Source organism: Brachyhypopomus gauderio, chromosome 20 (assembly GCF_052324685.1).
Source record: "Brachyhypopomus gauderio isolate BG-103 chromosome 20, BGAUD_0.2, whole genome shotgun sequence".
In the NCBI taxonomy this organism is placed as follows: Eukaryota; Metazoa; Chordata; class Actinopteri; order Gymnotiformes; family Hypopomidae; genus Brachyhypopomus; species Brachyhypopomus gauderio.
Window position 1 is genome coordinate 1,483,299 of NC_135230.1, and position 18,655 is coordinate 1,501,953.

An 18,655-nucleotide genomic window follows, 5' to 3' on the forward strand; every position below is an offset into this window, starting at 1 on the left:
CAGGGGAGAGCGCGAACGCAGTCCCCCACTACCAGAAATTATTCAGTCAAGATTCCCGCATTTGGGGAATTCGCAAGGGTCAGCACAGCCTGAGTGCAATGGCTGAGCCTCACCTTGGGCGAACCACCTTCCTGATCATGGTCTCACCCCTGCCAGGTCTATATTTCCTCCTCACTATATTTCCCAGCTCAGCTAAGCAATGCAATGTCTTGCTTAGATTTTCTGAATGCAAGTTTTCAGTACCAGTCTTTCTCCTCTGCAATCCCTACACCTCTTGGTCATTATACTTCTCCCACTAACAATACAACTATGAGAACTCTCTACATGTCACGTCTCCCAGTCAGACACGTGTACTGGCTCCCAGTTACACTGCACATTAAGTTTATTCTCTTCTTGCTGACATGTGTAACTAAGCCGAGCCTTAAGCCCTTCTGTAAAATAAACCTGACCAAATGAGAGTGATTTTATATTAGATGTAATACCATCTAGTGTTAGGTCTCTTCTAATATCTATCAACTTGTTCCCTTTTGAAACAGCACAGTAGCTGAACACTGCCTCTCCATAAGATTTTAGATCAGATAAGAGAGAAATTCAGAAATGTCTATCTCTAGATAAGTTTGTCCTCTCATCCTACTCCATGAGGTCTTTTTCCTCCTAGCGTGGTTCCTCTATCAGGTACTCTAATGTAGTAGCTTAGATGTTCCCAGGACTGCACTCTTCTGAACTTCAAGACTGACTGCATGATCATGTATATTCGGTTATTTTTAATTGTACACTCCAAATGATATTGCTGCATGTTGTATACGTCAAGTCCACAAGGCTGTTTGTGTTGTTTTTAACTCTGCAGGAATGTAAAACATGTGAATTTGTTATCATGCTCAATGGATCAGAAAATAGTTCTGTACAACATCGCCAACATCTCGTTCAGCGATATGCGCAGTAACAGCACTGAATATTACGTGCTCATCGCACCTTTCCTCGGTAAAACATACACACACAAACATATGAATTCACATATAGATAGATATATACACACACATATGTACACAATCGTATATTACTGTGTTTGTGGGGTATTTTGATGTGATTTTTTGAAGGCTCAAGAGTCAATGAGGATTATGGTGTGAAACAAAGAAATTACATATAGGAGAATGTGTATATTGTGTATATTGAGATATATTGAGAGACAGACAGAGAGTGAGAGAGAGAGAGAGAGTGAGAGGTTGCATACAGTCAGAGTGAGGGAGAGATTTCTCCAAACCTAATGTGACATCCTTCCATCTCTGTCCCACCAGCTCCACTCCAACGTTTGCCTTCTCAGAATTCCTGTAGTCGTAGTTTTACAGAGAACTGGATTTGTCAGCTTGAACTCACAGCTGGTTTTAACATTAATGTGGTTGTGTCAGCTTTCCCTGTGAAATCACAGATGGATTGTTGTTTTATCTCCCTTGGTTAGGTGGAGCTCCAGTTGCAGATATTCAAGAACTTTCTACACAGAACATCAGCATGGATATCAACACGTTCTTGAGTTTGAACTTTGCAGTGGTGATGGTATGAAACACATGAAAATAGAATATAATTTCCGTATTAATACCATGAAACAGTTTTGGACTGAAAAAAATTGTGTGTTTTTGTGTATAAGGAATTGAGTGTCAGTACAGTTCGGTATCTACTGGGGGCAAATCTACCAGACCTAAAGCTGTTTGAGAACACCACACTGGTCCAGTCCTGGGAGGCACAGCAGTTACAGTCTCAGCTGGACACCCTGAACATCGGTCTGACTGGTGGAAAGCCCGACTTGATCACCACCACCCTCACAACTGTCACTATGGGTGTCAACGTAACAAGAAATGATACCATATTCAGTACTACTACAAATTTCAGTAGCACTCCTGTCAACACTACTGGTAATCTCAATAATACTACAGCTCATGTGAACACCACCAGTCTCAGCAGCACCAACATGACTACCAAGAACACAGAGACTGGTGTCAACGCTACTACAAATGCTACAGCTATTCAAAACACCACTTCTATCCCCCCTGCCAATGTCAACACTACTACAGCTCAAGTGAACACCACCAGTCTCAGCAGCACCAACATGACTACCAAGAACACAGTGACAGGTGACAACGCTACTACTAATGCTGGTCCTATTCACAACACCACTTTGATTCCCCCACAAACACACTAACACTACAGATTTACATTATGTCCTCCAGTCTTTAAATGTCCTCACAAATGTAGCAAAAACATAGTTCATGGTCTTCATTACTGACAAAAACAAATAGTGGTTAATGTTAGATTCAGTGCTTGCAATGCATAATAGCCCTGTCAATGAAGGATATCACAGAAATGGATCTCTTCTCTCTGTGTCTGACAGGATGCACTGTGGGTGAGATCACAGAAGCAATCATTGCAGAGCCATCATTCCCTGCTGGTTACAGTTCCACCCAGTTTGATCTGTGTCTGGATTTACCCACACTAATAAGATATCTGAAAGATATAATTCAGAAAGTGGTGGATATCATCACGAAGAGGATCATTCTGGAAAAATTAAACCAGGTCAGCTTTGCTAAGTATTATTTTGAGTATTATTAGCTCTGATAGTGTGGGGTTGATGGTTGTGGCTATGTGTGTGTCTGTGTTCACGTGTTTCCAACAGTATTCTATTATTATTTACACTTTACCAATATAGTACGTTTGTTTGCATGGGATGTATGTTTTGTCATATCTAGGCATATTCTAGACTTACATCAACAGGGAGTGATGTGTTTCAGTGTTGTTCTTGTGTGTGTGTGTGTGTGTGTGTGTGTGTGTGTGTGTGTGTGTGTGTGTGTGTGTGTGTGTGTGTGTGTGTATTGCAGGTATCTATCGGGGCTTGGGGTGGCAGCATGTATTAAACTCTATAAGGCGTATTTGTTTTTGATTGTGTGTGTGTGTGTGTGTGTGTGTGTGTGTGTGTGTGTGTGTGTGTGTGTGTGTATTACAGGCATATCCCTCAGGCCTTGGGGACAGTGTGCTTCAGCTACTGGGCTCCACGTCTCGTGTGGCCAACGTCAGTGAGATCTACACTTGGAACATCACCACGATCGACACACTGTCCTCTTTAATGAACACAACTGATGGAGCCTGGACTTCAGAGCAGGTAAAACGTGCTTCAGTCTATTGAAAGTAATGTGCAGGCCGTTAGGCTTAGTATTGTACTGGGTAAGGTTAAGGTTAGTATTGTACTGTGTGTGTTAGGGTTAGTAATATTGTACTGGGATGTGTTAGCGTTAGTATTATAATGGGTGTGTTGCGGTTAGTATAGTACTGGCTGTGTCAGGGTTAGTATTGTACTTGGTGGGGTTAGGGATAGTATTGTACTGGGTGGTGTTTAGGTTAGTTTTGAAGTGGTTAGGGTTAAGTTTAGTACTGTACTGTTTGGTGTTTAGGTTATTATTGTAGTGGGCTGGGTTAGGGTTTTGTATTTTACTCTACAGTGTTAGTGCATGGATCCTATGGGGTTGGATTGGGGTTAATACTGTACTTGGATTAAGGTATTTTAGGGTTACTGTTAGGGCAATATTTCAGGTATTTCCTGCAGATGATCAAATTATGACAAACAGAATATGTGACCAATTTATCCTGTGCATGTGTGTGCTTGTGTGTGTGGGTGTGTAGATTGATGCAATAATTATGGTATATCTAAGTGTGGCTGGTCAAACTCTGGGTTCTGCTGAATTGAATGCAATCGGCTCCAATCTCTGTTCTTTGAGCGTCAGTGTACTTAACAACATCAATGCTGACAACCTAAAGTGAGTATACACACACACACATACTCACACTCACACAATAACATGCACACACGAACATCAACACAAGAACTATGAAATGAAATGTGCCATATTTTGTCAATTGTGATTTTTACACCCCAATCGAAATTTGTCCTCCGCTTTTAACCCATCTGTGCATTCAGAACACACACACACACACTAGTGGTTACTAGGGGGCTGTGGATCACACGTGCCCAGAGCGGTGGGCAGCCCTAGCCCTGGCGCCCGGGGAGCAGTTGGGGTTAGGTGCCTTGCTCAAGGGCACCTCAGTCATGGCCTGTCTGGGAATCGAACCCACGACCCTCCGGTCACAAGACCAGTTCCCTAACCGCCAGGCCATGACTGCCCTAAAATATCAGGGGAGAGCGCGAACGCAGTCCCCCACTACCAGAAATTATGCAGTCGAGATTCCCGCATTTGGGGAATTCGCAAGGGTCAGCACAGCCTGAGTGCAATGGCTGAGCCTCACCTTGGGCGAACCACCTTCCTGATCATGGTCTCACCCCTGCCAGGTCTATATTTCCCCCTCACTATATTTCCCAGCTCAGCTAAGCAATGCAATGTCTTGCTTAGATTTTCTGAATGCAAGTTTTCAGTACCAGTCTTTCTCCTCTGCAATCCCTACACCTCTTGGTCATTATACTTCTCCCACTAACAATACAACTATGAGAACTCTCTACATGTCACGTCTCCCAGTCAGACACGTGTACTGGCTCCCAGTTACACTGCACATTAAGTTTATTCTCTTCTTGCTGACATGTGTAACTAAGCCGAGCCTTAAGCCCTTCTGTAAAATAAACCTGACCAAATGAGAGTGATTTTATATTAGATGTAATACCATCTAGTGTTAGGTCTCTTCTAATATCTATCAACTTGTTCCCTTTTGAAACAGCACAGTAGCTGAACACTGCCTCTCCATAAGATTTTAGATCAGATAAGAGAGAAATTCAGAAATGTCTATCTCTAGATAAGTTTGTCCTCTCATCCTACTCCATGAGGTCTTTTTCCTCCTAGCGTGGTTCCTCTATCAGGTACTCTAATGTAGTAGCTTAGATGTTCCCAGGACTGCACTCTTCTGAACTTCAAGACTGACTGCATGATCATGTATATTCGGTTATTTTTAATTGTACACTCCAAATGATATTGCTGCATGTTGTATACGTCAAGTCCACAAGGCTGTTTGTGTTGTTTTTAACTCTGCAGGAATGTAAAACATGTGAATTTGTTATCATGCTCAATGGATCAGAAAATAGTTCTGTACAACATCGCCAACATCTCGTTCAGCGATATGCGCAGTAACAGCACTGAATATTACGTGCTCATCGCACCTTTCCTCGGTAAAACATACACACACAAACATATGAATTCACATATAGATAGATATATACACACACACATATGTACACAATCGTATATTACTGTGTTTGTGGGGTATTTTGATGTGATTTTTTGAAGGCTCAAGAGTCAATGAGGATTATGGTGTGAAACAAAGAAATTACATATAGGAGAATGTGTATATTGTGTATATTGAGATATATTGAGAGACAGACAGAGAGTGAGAGAGAGAGAGAGTGAGAGGTTGCATACAGTCAGAGTGAGGGAGAGATTTCTCCAAACCTAATGTGACATCCTTCCATCTCTGTCCCACCAGCTCCACTCCAACGTTTGCCTTCTCAGAATTCCTGTAGTCGTAGTTTTACAGAGAACTGGATTTGTCAGCTTGAACTCACAGCTGGTTTTAACATTAATGTGGTTGTGTCAGCTTTCCCTGTGAAATCACAGATGGATTGTTGTTTTATCTCCCTTGGTTAGGTGGAGCTCCAGTTGCAGATATTCAAGAACTTTCTACACAGAACATCAGCATGGATATCAACACGTTCTTGAGTTTGAACTTTGCAGTGGTGATGGTATGAAACACATGAAAATAGAATATAATTTCCGTATTAATACCATGAAACAGTTTTGGACTGAAAAAAATTGTGTGTTTTTGTGTATAAGGAATTGAGTGTCAGTACAGTTCGGTATCTACTGGGGGTAAATCTACCAGACCTAAAGCTGTTTGAGAACACCACACTGGTCCAGTCCTGGGAGGCACAGCAGTTACAGTCTCAGCTGGACACCCTGAACATCGGTCTGACTGGTGGAAAGCCCGACTTGATCACCACCACCCTCACAACTGTCACTATGGGTGTCAACGTAACAAGAAATGATACCATATTCAGTACTACTACAAATTTCAGTAGCACGCCTGTCAACACTACTGGTAATCTCAACAATACTACAGCTCATGTGAACACCACCAGTCTCAGCAGCACCAACATGACTACCAAGAACACAGAGACTGGTGTCAACGCTACTACAAATGCTACAGCTATTCAAAACACCACTTCTATCCCCCCTGCCAATGTCAACACTACTACAGCTCAAGTGAACACCACCAGTCTCAGCAGCACCAACATGACTACCAAGAACACAGTGACAGGTGACAACGCTACTACTAATGCTGGTCCTATTCACAACACCACTTTGATTCCCCCACAAACACACTAACACTACAGATTTACATTATGTCCTCCAGTCTTTAAATGTCCTCACAAATGTAGCAAAAACATAGTTCATGGTCTTCATTACTGACAAAAACAAATAGTGGTTAATGTTAGATTCAGTGCTTGCAATGCATAATAGCCCTGTCAATGAAGGATATCACAGAAATGGATCTCTTCTCTCTGTGTCTGACAGGATGCACTGTGGGTGAGATCACAGAAGCAATCATTGCAGAGCCATCATTCCCTGCTGGTTACAGTTCCACCCAGTTTGATCTGTGTCTGGATTTACCCACACTAATAAGATATCTGAAAGATATAATTCAGAAAGTGGTGGATATCATCACGAAGAGGATCATTCTGGAAAAATTAAACCAGGTCAGCTTTGCTAAGTATTATTTTGAGTATTATTAGCTCTGATAGTGTGGGGTTGATGGTTGTGGCTATGTGTGTGTCTGTGTTCACGTGTTTCCAACAGTATTCTATTATTATTTACACTTTACCAATATAGTACGTTTGTTTGCATGGGATGTATGTTTTGTCATATCTAGGCATATTCTAGACTTACATCAACAGGGAGTGATGTGTTTCAGTGTTGTTCTTGTGTGTGTGTGTGTGTGTGTGTGTGTGTGTGTGTGTGTGTGTGTGTGTGTGTGTGTGTGTGTGTGTGTGTGTGTGTGTGTGTGTGTATTGCAGGTATCTATCGGGGCTTGGGGTGGCAGCATGTATTAAACTCTATAAGGCGTATTTGTTTTTGATTGTGTGTGTGTGTGTGTGTGTGTGTGTGTGTGTGTGTGTGTGTATTACAGGCATATCCCTCAGGCCTTGGGGACAGTGTGCTTCAGCTACTGGGCTCCACGTCTCGTGTGGCCAACGTCAGTGAGATCTACACTTGGAACATCACCACGATCGACACACTGTCCTCTTTAATGAACACAACTGATGGAGCCTGGACTTCAGAGCAGGTAAAACGTGCTTCAGTCTATTGAAAGTAATGTGCAGGCCGTTAGGCTTAGTATTGTACTGGGTAAGGTTAAGGTTAGTATTGTACTGTGTGTGTTAGGGTTAGTAATATTGTACTGGGATGTGTTAGCGTTAGTATTATAATGGGTGTGTTGCGGTTAGTATAGTACTGGCTGTGTCAGGGTTAGTATTGTACTTGGTGGGGTTAGGGATAGTATTGTACTGGGTGGTGTTTAGGTTAGTTTTGAAGTGGTTAGGGTTAAGTTTAGTACTGTACTGTTTGGTGTTTAGGTTATTATTGTAGTGGGCTGGGTTAGGGTTTTGTATTTTACTCTACAGTGTTAGTGCATGGATCCTATGGGGTTGGATTGGGGTTAATACTGTACTTGGATTAAGGTATTTTAGGGTTACTGTTAGGGCAATATTTCAGGTATTTCCTGCAGATGATCAAATTATGACAAACAGAATATGTGACCAATTTATCCTGTGCATGTGTGTGCTTGTGTGTGTGGGTGTGTAGATTGATGCAATAATTATGGTATATCTAAGTGTGGCTGGTCAAACTCTGGGTTCTGCTGAATTGAATGCAATCGGCTCCAATCTCTGTTCTTTGAGCGTCAGTGTACTTAACAACATCAATGCTGACAACCTAAAGTGAGTATACACACACACACATACTCACACTCACACAATAACATGCACACACGAACATCAACACAAGAACTATGAAATGAAATGTGCCATATTTTGTCAATTGTGATTTTTACACCCCAATCGAAATTTGTCCTCCGCTTTTAACCCATCTGTGCATTCAGAACACACACACACACACTAGTGGTTACTAGGGGGCTGTGGATCACACGTGCCCAGAGCGGTGGGCAGCCCTAGCCCTGGCGCCCGGGGAGCAGTTGGGGTTAGGTGCCTTGCTCAAGGGCACCTCAGTCATGGCCTGTCTGGGAATCGAACCCACGACCCTCCGGTCACAAGACCAGTTCCCTAACCGCCAGGCCATGACTGCCCTAAAATATCAGGGGAGAGCGCGAACGCAGTCCCCCACTACCAGAAATTATGCAGTCGAGATTCCCGCATTTGGGGAATTCGCAAGGGTCAGCACAGCCTGAGTGCAATGGCTGAGCCTCACCTTGGGCGAACCACCTTCCTGATCATGGTCTCACCCCTGCCAGGTCTATATTTCCCCCTCACTATATTTCCCAGCTCAGCTAAGCAATGCAATGTCTTGCTTAGATTTTCTGAATGCAAGTTTTCAGTACCAGTCTTTCTCCTCTGCAATCCCTACACCTCTTGGTCATTATACTTCTCCCACTAACAATACAACTATGAGAACTCTCTACATGTCACGTCTCCCAGTCAGACACGTGTACTGGCTCCCAGTTACACTGCACATTAAGTTTATTCTCTTCTTGCTGACATGTGTAACTAAGCCGAGCCTTAAGCCCTTCTGTAAAATAAACCTGACCAAATGAGAGTGATTTTATATTAGATGTAATACCATCTAGTGTTAGGTCTCTTCTAATATCTATCAACTTGTTCCCTTTTGAAACAGCACAGTAGCTGAACACTGCCTCTCCATAAGATTTTAGATCAGATAAGAGAGAAATTCAGAAATGTCTATCTCTAGATAAGTTTGTCCTCTCATCCTACTCCATGAGGTCTTTTTCCTCCTAGCGTGGTTCCTCTATCAGGTACTCTAATGTAGTAGCTTAGATGTTCCCAGGACTGCACTCTTCTGAACTTCAAGACTGACTGCATGATCATGTATATTCGGTTATTTTTAATTGTACACTCCAAATGATATTGCTGCATGTTGTATACGTCAAGTCCACAAGGCTGTTTGTGTTGTTTTTAACTCTGCAGGAATGTAAAACATGTGAATTTGTTATCATGCTCAATGGATCAGAAAATAGTTCTGTACAACATCGCCAACATCTCGTTCAGCGATATGCGCAGTAACAGCACTGAATATTACGTGCTCATCGCACCTTTCCTCGGTAAAACATACACACACAAACATATGAATTCACATATAGATAGATATATACACACACACATATGTACACAATCGTATATTACTGTGTTTGTGGGGTATTTTGATGTGATTTTTTGAAGGCTCAAGAGTCAATGAGGATTATGGTGTGAAACAAAGAAATTACATATAGGAGAATGTGTATATTGTGTATATTGAGATATATTGAGAGACAGACAGAGAGTGAGAGAGAGAGAGAGAGTGAGAGGTTGCATACAGTCAGAGTGAGGGAGAGATTTCTCCAAACCTAATGTGACATCCTTCCATCTCTGTCCCACCAGCTCCACTCCAACGTTTGCCTTCTCAGAATTCCTGTAGTCGTAGTTTTACAGAGAACTGGATTTGTCAGCTTGAACTCACAGCTGGTTTTAACATTAATGTGGTTGTGTCAGCTTTCCCTGTGAAATCACAGATGGATTGTTGTTTTATCTCCCTTGGTTAGGTGGAGCTCCAGTTGCAGATATTCAAGAACTTTCTACACAGAACATCAGCATGGATATCAACACGTTCTTGAGTTTGAACTTTGCAGTGGTGATGGTATGAAACACATGAAAATAGAATATAATTTCCGTATTAATACCATGAAACAGTTTTGGACTGAAAAAAATTGTGTGTTTTTGTGTATAAGGAATTGAGTGTCAGTACAGTTCGGTATCTACTGGGGGTAAATCTACCAGACCTAAAGCTGTTTGAGAACACCACACTGGTCCAGTCCTGGGAGGCACAGCAGTTACAGTCTCAGCTGGACACCCTGAACATCGGTCTGACTGGTGGAAAGCCCGACTTGATCACCACCACCCTCACAACTGTCACTATGGGTGTCAACGTAACAAGAAATGATACCATATTCAGTACTACTACAAATTTCAGTAGCACGCCTGTCAACACTACTGGTAATCTCAACAATACTACAGCTCATGTGAACACCACCAGTCTCAGCAGCACCAACATGACTACCAAGAACACAGAGACTGGTGTCAACGCTACTACAAATGCTACAGCTATTCAAAACACCACTTCTATCCCCCCTGCCAATGTCAACACTACTACAGCTCAAGTGAACACCACCAGTCTCAGCAGCACCAACATGACTACCAAGAACACAGTGACAGGTGACAACGCTACTACTAATGCTGGTCCTATTCACAACACCACTTTGATTCCCCCACAAACACACTAACACTACAGATTTACATTATGTCCTCCAGTCTTTAAATGTCCTCACAAATGTAGCAAAAACATAGTTCATGGTCTTCATTACTGACAAAAACAAATAGTGGTTAATGTTAGATTCAGTGCTTGCAATGCATAATAGCCCTGTCAATGAAGGATATCACAGAAATGGATCTCTTCTCTCTGTGTCTGACAGGATGCACTGTGGGTGAGATCACAGAAGCAATCATTGCAGAGCCATCATTCTCCCTGCTGGTTACAGTTCCACCCAGTTTGATCTGTGTCTGGATTTACCCACACTAATAAGATATCTGAAAGATATAATTCAGAAAGTGGTGGATATCATCACGAAGAGGATCATTCTGGAAAAATTAAACCAGGTCAGCTTTGCTAAGTATTATTTTGAGTATTATTAGCTCTGATAGTGTGGGGTTGATGGTTGTGGCTATGTGTGTGTCTGTGTTCACGTGTTTCCAACAGTATTCTATTATTATTTACACTTTACCAATATAGTACGTTTGTTTGCATGGGATGTATGTTTTGTCATATCTAGGCATATTCTAGACTTACATCAACAGGGAGTGATGTGTTTCAGTGTTGTTCTTGTGTGTGTGTGTGTGTGTGTGTGTGTGTGTGTGTGTGTGTGTGTGTGTGTGTGTGTGTGTGTGTGTGTGTGTGTGTGTGTATTGCAGGTATCTATCGGGGCTTGGGGTGGCAGCATGTATTAAACTCTATAAGGCGTATTTGTTTTTGATTGTGTGTGTGTGTGTGTGTGTGTGTGTGTGTGTGTGTGTGTGTGTATTACAGGCATATCCCTCAGGCCTTGGGGACAGTGTGCTTCAGCTACTGGGCTCCACGTCTCGTGTGGCCAACGTCAGTGAGATCTACACTTGGAACATCACCACGATCGACACACTGTCCTCTTTAATGAACACAACTGATGGAGCCTGGACTTCAGAGCAGGTAAAACGTGCTTCAGTCTATTGAAAGTAATGTGCAGGCCGTTAGGCTTAGTATTGTACTGGGTAAGGTTAAGGTTAGTATTGTACTGTGTGTGTTAGGGTTAGTAATATTGTACTGGGATGTGTTAGCGTTAGTATTATAATGGGTGTGTTGCGGTTAGTATAGTACTGGCTGTGTCAGGGTTAGTATTGTACTTGGTGGGGTTAGGGATAGTATTGTACTGGGTGGTGTTTAGGTTAGTTTTGAAGTGGTTAGGGTTAAGTTTAGTACTGTACTGTTTGGTGTTTAGGTTATTATTGTAGTGGGCTGGGTTAGGGTTTTGTATTTTACTCTACAGTGTTAGTGCATGGATCCTATGGGGTTGGATTGGGGTTAATACTGTACTTGGATTAAAGGTATTTTAGGGTTACTGTTAGGGCAATATTTCAGGTATTTCCTGCAGATGATCAAATTATGACAAACAGAATATGTGACCAATTTATCCTGTGCATGTGTGTGCTTGTGTGTGTGGGTGTGTAGATTGATGCAATAATTATGGTATATCTAAGTGTGGCTGGTCAAACTCTGGGTTCTGCTGAATTGAATGCAATCGGCTCCAATCTCTGTTCTTTGAGCGTCAGTGTACTTAACAACATCAATGCTGACAACCTAAAGTGAGTATACACACACACACATACTCACACTCACACTCACACAATAACATGCACACACGAACATCAACACAAGAACTATGAAATGAAATGTGCCATATTTTGTCAATTGTGATTTTTACACCCCAATCGAAATTTGTCCTCCGCTTTTAACCCATCTGTGCATTCAGAACACACACACACACACTAGTGGTTACTAGGGGGCTGTGGATCACACGTGCCCAGAGCGGTGGGCAGCCCTAGCCCTGGCGCCCGGGGAGCAGTTGGGGTTAGGTGCCTTGCTCAAGGGCACCTCAGTCATGGCCTGTCTGGGAATCGAACCCACGACCCTCCGGTCACAAGACCAGTTCCCTAACCGCCAGGCCATGACTGCCCTAAAATATCAGGGGAGAGCGCGAACGCAGTCCCCCACTACCAGAAATTATGCAGTCGAGATTCCCGCATTTGGGGAATTCGCAAGGGTCAGCACAGCCTGAGTGCAATGGCTGAGCCTCACCTTGGGCGAACCACCTTCCTGATCATGGTCTCACCCCTGCCAGGTCTATATTTCCCCCTCACTATATTTCCCAGCTCAGCTAAGCAATGCAATGTCTTGCTTAGATTTTCTGAATGCAAGTTTTCAGTACCAGTCTTTCTCCTCTGCAATCCCTACACCTCTTGGTCATTATACTTCTCCCACTAACAATACAACTATGAGAACTCTCTACATGTCACGTCTCCCAGTCAGACACGTGTACTGGCTCCCAGTTACACTGCACATTAAGTTTATTCTTTTCTTGCTGACATGTGTAACTAAGCCGAGCCTTAAGCCCTTCTGTAAAATAAACCTGACCAAATGAGAGTGATTTTATATTAGATGTAATACCATCTAGTGTTAGGTCTCTTCTAATATCTATCAACTTGTTCCCTTTTGAAACAGCACAGTAGCTGAACACTGCCTCTCCATAAGATTTTAGATCAGATAAGAGAGAAATTCAGAAATGTCTATCTCTAGATAAGTTTGTCCTCTCATCCTACTCCATGAGGTCTTTTTCCTCCTAGCGTGGTTCCTCTATCAGGTACTCTAATGTAGTAGCTTAGATGTTCCCAGGACTGCACTCTTCTGAACTTCAAGACTGACTGCATGATCATGTATATTCGGTTATTTTTAATTGTACACTCCAAATGATATTGCTGCATGTTGTATACGTCAAGTCCACAAGGCTGTTTGTGTTGTTTTTAACTCTGCAGGAATGTAAAACATGTGAATTTGTTATCATGCTCAATGGATCAGAAAATAGTTCTGTACAACATCGCCAACATCTCGTTCAGCGATATGCGCAGTAACAGCACTGAATATTACGTGCTCATCGCACCTTTCCTCGGTAAAACATACACACACAAACATATGAATTCACATATAGATAGATATATACACACACATATGTACACAATCGTATATTACTGTGTTTGTGGGGTATTTTGATGTGATTTTTTGAAGGCTCAAGAGTCAATGAGGATTATGGTGTGAAACAAAGAAATTACATATAGGAGAATGTGTATATTGTGTATATTGAGATATATTGAGAGACAGACAGAGAGTGAGAGAGAGAGAGAGAGTGAGAGGTTGCATACAGTCAGAGTGAGGGAGAGATTTCTCCAAACCTAATGTGACATCCTTCCATCTCTGTCCCACCATCTCCACTCCAACGTTTGCCTTCTCAGAATTCCTGTAGTCGTAGTTTTACAGAGAACTGGATTTGTCAGCTTGAACTCACAGCTGGTTTTAACATTAATGTGGTTGTGTCAGCTTTCCCTGTGAAATCACAGATGGATTGTTGTTTTATCTCCCTTGGTTAGGTGGAGCTCCAGTTGCAGATATTCAAGAACTTTCTACACAGAACATCAGCATGGATATCAACACGTTCTTGAGTTTGAACTTTGCAGTGGTGATGGTATGAAACACATGAAAATAGAATATAATTTCCGTATTAATACCATGAAACAGTTTTGGACTGAAAAAAATTGTGTGTTTTTGTGTATAAGGAATTGAGTGTCAGTACAGTTCGGTATCTACTGGGGGTAAATCTACCAGACCTAAAGCTGTTTGAGAACACCACACTGGTCCAGTCCTGGGAGGCACAGCAGTTACAGTCTCAGCTGGACACCCTGAACATCGGTCTGACTGGTGGAAAGCCCGACTTGATCACCACCACCCTCACAACTGTCACTATGGGTGTCAACGTAACAAGAAATGATACCATATTCAGTACTACTACAAATTTCAGTAGCACTCCTGTCAACACTACTGGTAATCTCAACAATACTACAGCTCATGTGAACACCACCAGTCTCAGCAGCACCAACATGACTACCAAGAACACAGAGACTGGTGTCAACGCTACTACAAATGCTACAGCTATTCAAAACACCACTTCTATCCCCCCTGCCAATGTCAACACTACTACAGCTCAAGTGAACACCACCAGTCTCAGCAGCACCAACATGACTACCAAGAACACAGTGACAGGTGACAACGCTACTACTAATGCTGGTCCTATTCACAACACCACTTTGATTCCCCCACAAACACACTAACACTACAGATTTACATTATGTCCTCCAGTCTTTAAATGTCCTCACAAATGTAGCAAAAACATAGTTCATGGTCTTCATTACTGACAAAAACAAATAGTGGTTAATGTTAGATTCAGTGCTTGCAATGCATAATAGCCCTGTCAATGAAGGATATCACAGAAATGGATCTCTTCTCTCTGTGTCTGACAGGATGCACTGTGGGTGAGATCACAGAAGCAATCATTGCAGAGCCATCATTCCCTGCTGGTTACAGTTCCACCCAGTTTGATCTGTGTCTGGATTTACCCACACTAATAAGATATCTGAAAGATATAATTCAGAAAGTGGTGGATATCATCACGAAGAGGATCATTCTGGAAAAATTAAACCAGGTCAGCTTTGCTAAGTATTATTTTGAGTATTATTAGCTCTGATAGTGTGGGGTTGATGGTTGTGGCTATGTGTGTGTCTGTGTTCACGTGTTTCCAACAGTATTCTATTATTATTTACACTTTACCAATATAGTACGTTTGTTTGCATGGGATGTATGTTTTGTCATATCTAGGCATATTCTAGACTTACATCAACAGGGAGTGATGTGTTTCAGTGTTGTTCTTGTGTGTGTGTGTGTGTGTGTGTGTGTGTGTGTGTGTGTGTGTGTGTGTGTGTGTGTGTGTGTGTGTGTGTATTGCAGGTATCTATCGGGGCTTGGGGTGGCAGCATGTATTAAACTCTATAAGGCGTATTTGTTTTTGATTGTGTGTGTGTGTGTGTGTGTGTGTGTGTGTGTGTGTGTGTGTGTGTGTATTACAGGCATATCCCTCAGGCCTTGGGGACAGTGTGCTTCAGCTACTGGGCTCCACGTCTCGTGTGGCCAACGTCAGTGAGATCTACACTTGGAACATCACCACGATCGACACACTGTCCTCTTTAATGAACACAACTGATGGAGCCTGGACTTCAGAGCAGGTAAAACGTGCTTCAGTCTATTGAAAGTAATGTGCAGGCCGTTAGGCTTAGTATTGTACTGGGTAAGGTTAAGGTTAGTATTGTACTGTGTGTGTTAGGGTTAGTAATATTGTACTGGGATGTGTTAGCGTTAGTATTATAATGGGTGTGTTGCGGTTAGTATAGTACTGGCTGTGTCAGGGTTAGTATTGTACTTGGTGGGGTTAGGGATAGTATTGTACTGGGTGGTGTTTAGGTTAGTTTTGAAGTGGTTAGGGTTAAGTTTAGTACTGTACTGTTTGGTGTTTAGGTTATTATTGTAGTGGGCTGGGTTAGGGTTTTGTATTTTACTCTACAGTGTTAGTGCATGGATCCTATGGGGTTGGATTGGGGTTAATACTGTACTTGGATTAAAGGTATTTTAGGGTTACTGTTAGGGCAATATTTCAGGTATTTCCTGCAGATGATCAAATTATGACAAACAGAATATGTGACCAATTTATCCTGTGCATGTGTGTGCTTGTGTAGATTGATGCAATAATTATGGTATATCTAAGTGTGGCTGGTCAAACTCTGGGTTCTGCTGAATTGAATGCAATCGGCTCCAATCTCTGTTCTTTGAGCGTCAGTGTACTTAACAACATCAATGCTGACAACCTAAAGTGAGTATACACACACACACATACTCACACTCACACTCACACAATAACATGCACACACGAACATCAACACAAGAACTATGAAATGAAATGTGCCATATTTTGTCAATTGTGATTTTTACACCCCAATCGAAATTTGTCCTCCGCTTTTAACCCATCTGTGCATTCAGAACACACACACACACACTAGTGGTTACTAGGGGGCTGTGGATCACACGTGCCCAGAGCGGTGGGCAGCCCTAGCCCTGGTGCCCGGGGAGCAGTTGGGGTTAGGTGCCTTGCTCAAGGGCACCTCAGTCATGGCCTGTCTGGGAATCGAACCCACGACCCTCCGGTCACAAGACCAGTTCCCTAACCGCCAGGCCATGACTGCCCTAAAATATCAGGGGAGAGCGCGAACGCAGTCCCCCACTACCAGAAATTATTCAGTCGAGATTCCCGCATTTGGGGAATTCGCAAGGGTCAGCACAGCCTGAGTGCAATGGCTGAGCCTCACCTTGGGCGAACCACCTTCCTGATCATGGTCTCACCCCTGCCAGGTCTATATTTCCTCCTCACTATATTTCCCAGCTCAGCTAAGCAATGCAATGTCTTGCTTAGATTTTCTGAATGCAAGTTTTCAGTACCAGTCTTTCTCCTCTGCAATCCCTACACCTCTTGGTCATTATACTTCTCCCACTAACAATACAACTATGAGAACTCTCTACATGTCACGTCTCCCAGTCAGACACGTGTACTGGCTCCCAGTTACACTGCACATTAAGTTTATTCTCTTCTTGCTGACATGTGTAACTAAGCCGAGCCTTAAGCCCTTCTGTAAAATAAACCTGACCAAATGAGAGTGATTTTATATTAGATGTAATACCATCTAGTGTTAGGTCTCTTCTAATATCTATCAACTTGTTCCCTTTTGAAACAGCACAGTAGCTGAACACTGCCTCTCCATAAGATTTTAGATCAGATAAGAGAGAAATTCAGAAATGTCTATCTCTAGATAAGTTTGTCCTCTCATCCTACTCCATGAGGTCTTTTTCCTCCTAGCGTGGTTCCTCTATCAGGTACTCTAATGTAGTAGCTTAGATGTTCCCAGGACTGCACTCTTCTGAACTTCAAGACTGACTGCATGATCATGTATATTCGGTTATTTTTAATTGTACACTCCAAATGATATTGCTGCATGTTGTATACGTCAAGTCCACAAGGCTGTTTGTGTTGTTTTTAACTCTGCAGGAATGTAAAACATGTGAATTTGTTATCATGCTCAATGGATCAGAAAATAGTTCTGTACAACATCGCCAACATCTCGTTCAGCGATATGCGCAGTAACAGCACTGAATATTACGTGCTCATCGCACCTTTCCTCGGTAAAACATACACACACAAACATATGAATTCACATATAGATAGATATATACACACACATATGTACACAATCGTATATTACTGTGTTTGTGGGGTATTTTGATGTGATTTTTTGAAGGCTCAAGAGTCAATGAGGATTATGGTGTGAAACAAAGAAATTACATATAGGAGAATGTGTATATTGTGTATATTGAGATATATTGAGAGACAGACAGAGAGTGAGAGAGAGAGAGAGAGTGAGAGGTTGCATACAGTCAGAGTGAGGGAGAGATTTCTCCAAACCTAATGTGACATCCTTCCATCTCTGTCCCACCATCTCCACTCCAACGTTTGCCTTCTCAGAATTCCTGTAGTCGTAGTTTTACAGAGAACTGGATTTGTCAGCTTGAACTCACAGCTGGTTTTAACATTAATGTGGTTGTGTCAGCTTTCCCTGTGAAATCACAGATGGATTGTTGTTTTATCTCCCTTGGTTAGGTGGAGCTCCAGTTGCAGATATTCAAGAACTTTCTACACAGAACATCAGCATGGATATCAACACGTTCTTGAGTTTGAACTTTGCAGTGGTGATGGTATGAAACACATGAAAATAGAATATAATTTCCGTATTAATACCATGAAACAGTTTTGGACTGAAAAAAATTGTGTGTTTTTGTGTATAAGGAATTGAGTGTCAGTACAGTTCGGTATCTACTGGGGGTAAATCTACCAGACCTAAAGCTGTTTGAGAACACCACACTGGTCCAGTCCTGGGAGGCACAGCAGTTACAGTCTCAGCTGGACACCCTGAACATCGGTCTGACTGGTGGAAAGCCCGACTTGATCACCACCACCCTCACAACTGTCACTATGGGTGTCAACGTAACAAGAAATGATACCATATTCAGTACTACTACAAATTTCAGTAGCACTCCTGTCAACACTACTGGTAATCTCAACAATACTACAGCTCATGTGAACACCACCAGTCTCAGCA

The 18,655-nt window shown here is 42.3% G+C and overlaps 5 non-coding genes across 5 annotated transcripts; all 5 read right to left on the bottom strand.

Moving 5' to 3' along the window:
• On the bottom strand, nucleotides 1–164 carry LOC143484693 (U1 spliceosomal RNA). The gene has a single exon (XR_013122690.1). It is a non-coding gene; the product is annotated as a U1 spliceosomal RNA (small nuclear RNA).
• Nucleotides 165–4,174: 4,010 nt separating this feature from the next.
• LOC143484682 (U1 spliceosomal RNA) lies at nucleotides 4,175–4,338 on the bottom strand. The gene has a single exon (XR_013122681.1). It is a non-coding gene; the product is annotated as a U1 spliceosomal RNA (small nuclear RNA).
• Nucleotides 4,339–8,352: 4,014 nt separating this feature from the next.
• Nucleotides 8,353–8,516, bottom strand: LOC143484683 (U1 spliceosomal RNA). Its single transcript, XR_013122682.1, has one exon. It is a non-coding gene; the product is annotated as a U1 spliceosomal RNA (small nuclear RNA).
• Nucleotides 8,517–12,537: 4,021 nt separating this feature from the next.
• On the bottom strand, nucleotides 12,538–12,701 carry LOC143484684 (U1 spliceosomal RNA). The gene has a single exon (XR_013122683.1). It is a non-coding gene; the product is annotated as a U1 spliceosomal RNA (small nuclear RNA).
• Nucleotides 12,702–16,700: 3,999 nt separating this feature from the next.
• LOC143484691 (U1 spliceosomal RNA) lies at nucleotides 16,701–16,864 on the bottom strand. Its single transcript, XR_013122688.1, has one exon. It is a non-coding gene; the product is annotated as a U1 spliceosomal RNA (small nuclear RNA).
• Between the last annotated feature and the right edge of the window lie 1,791 nt (nucleotides 16,865–18,655).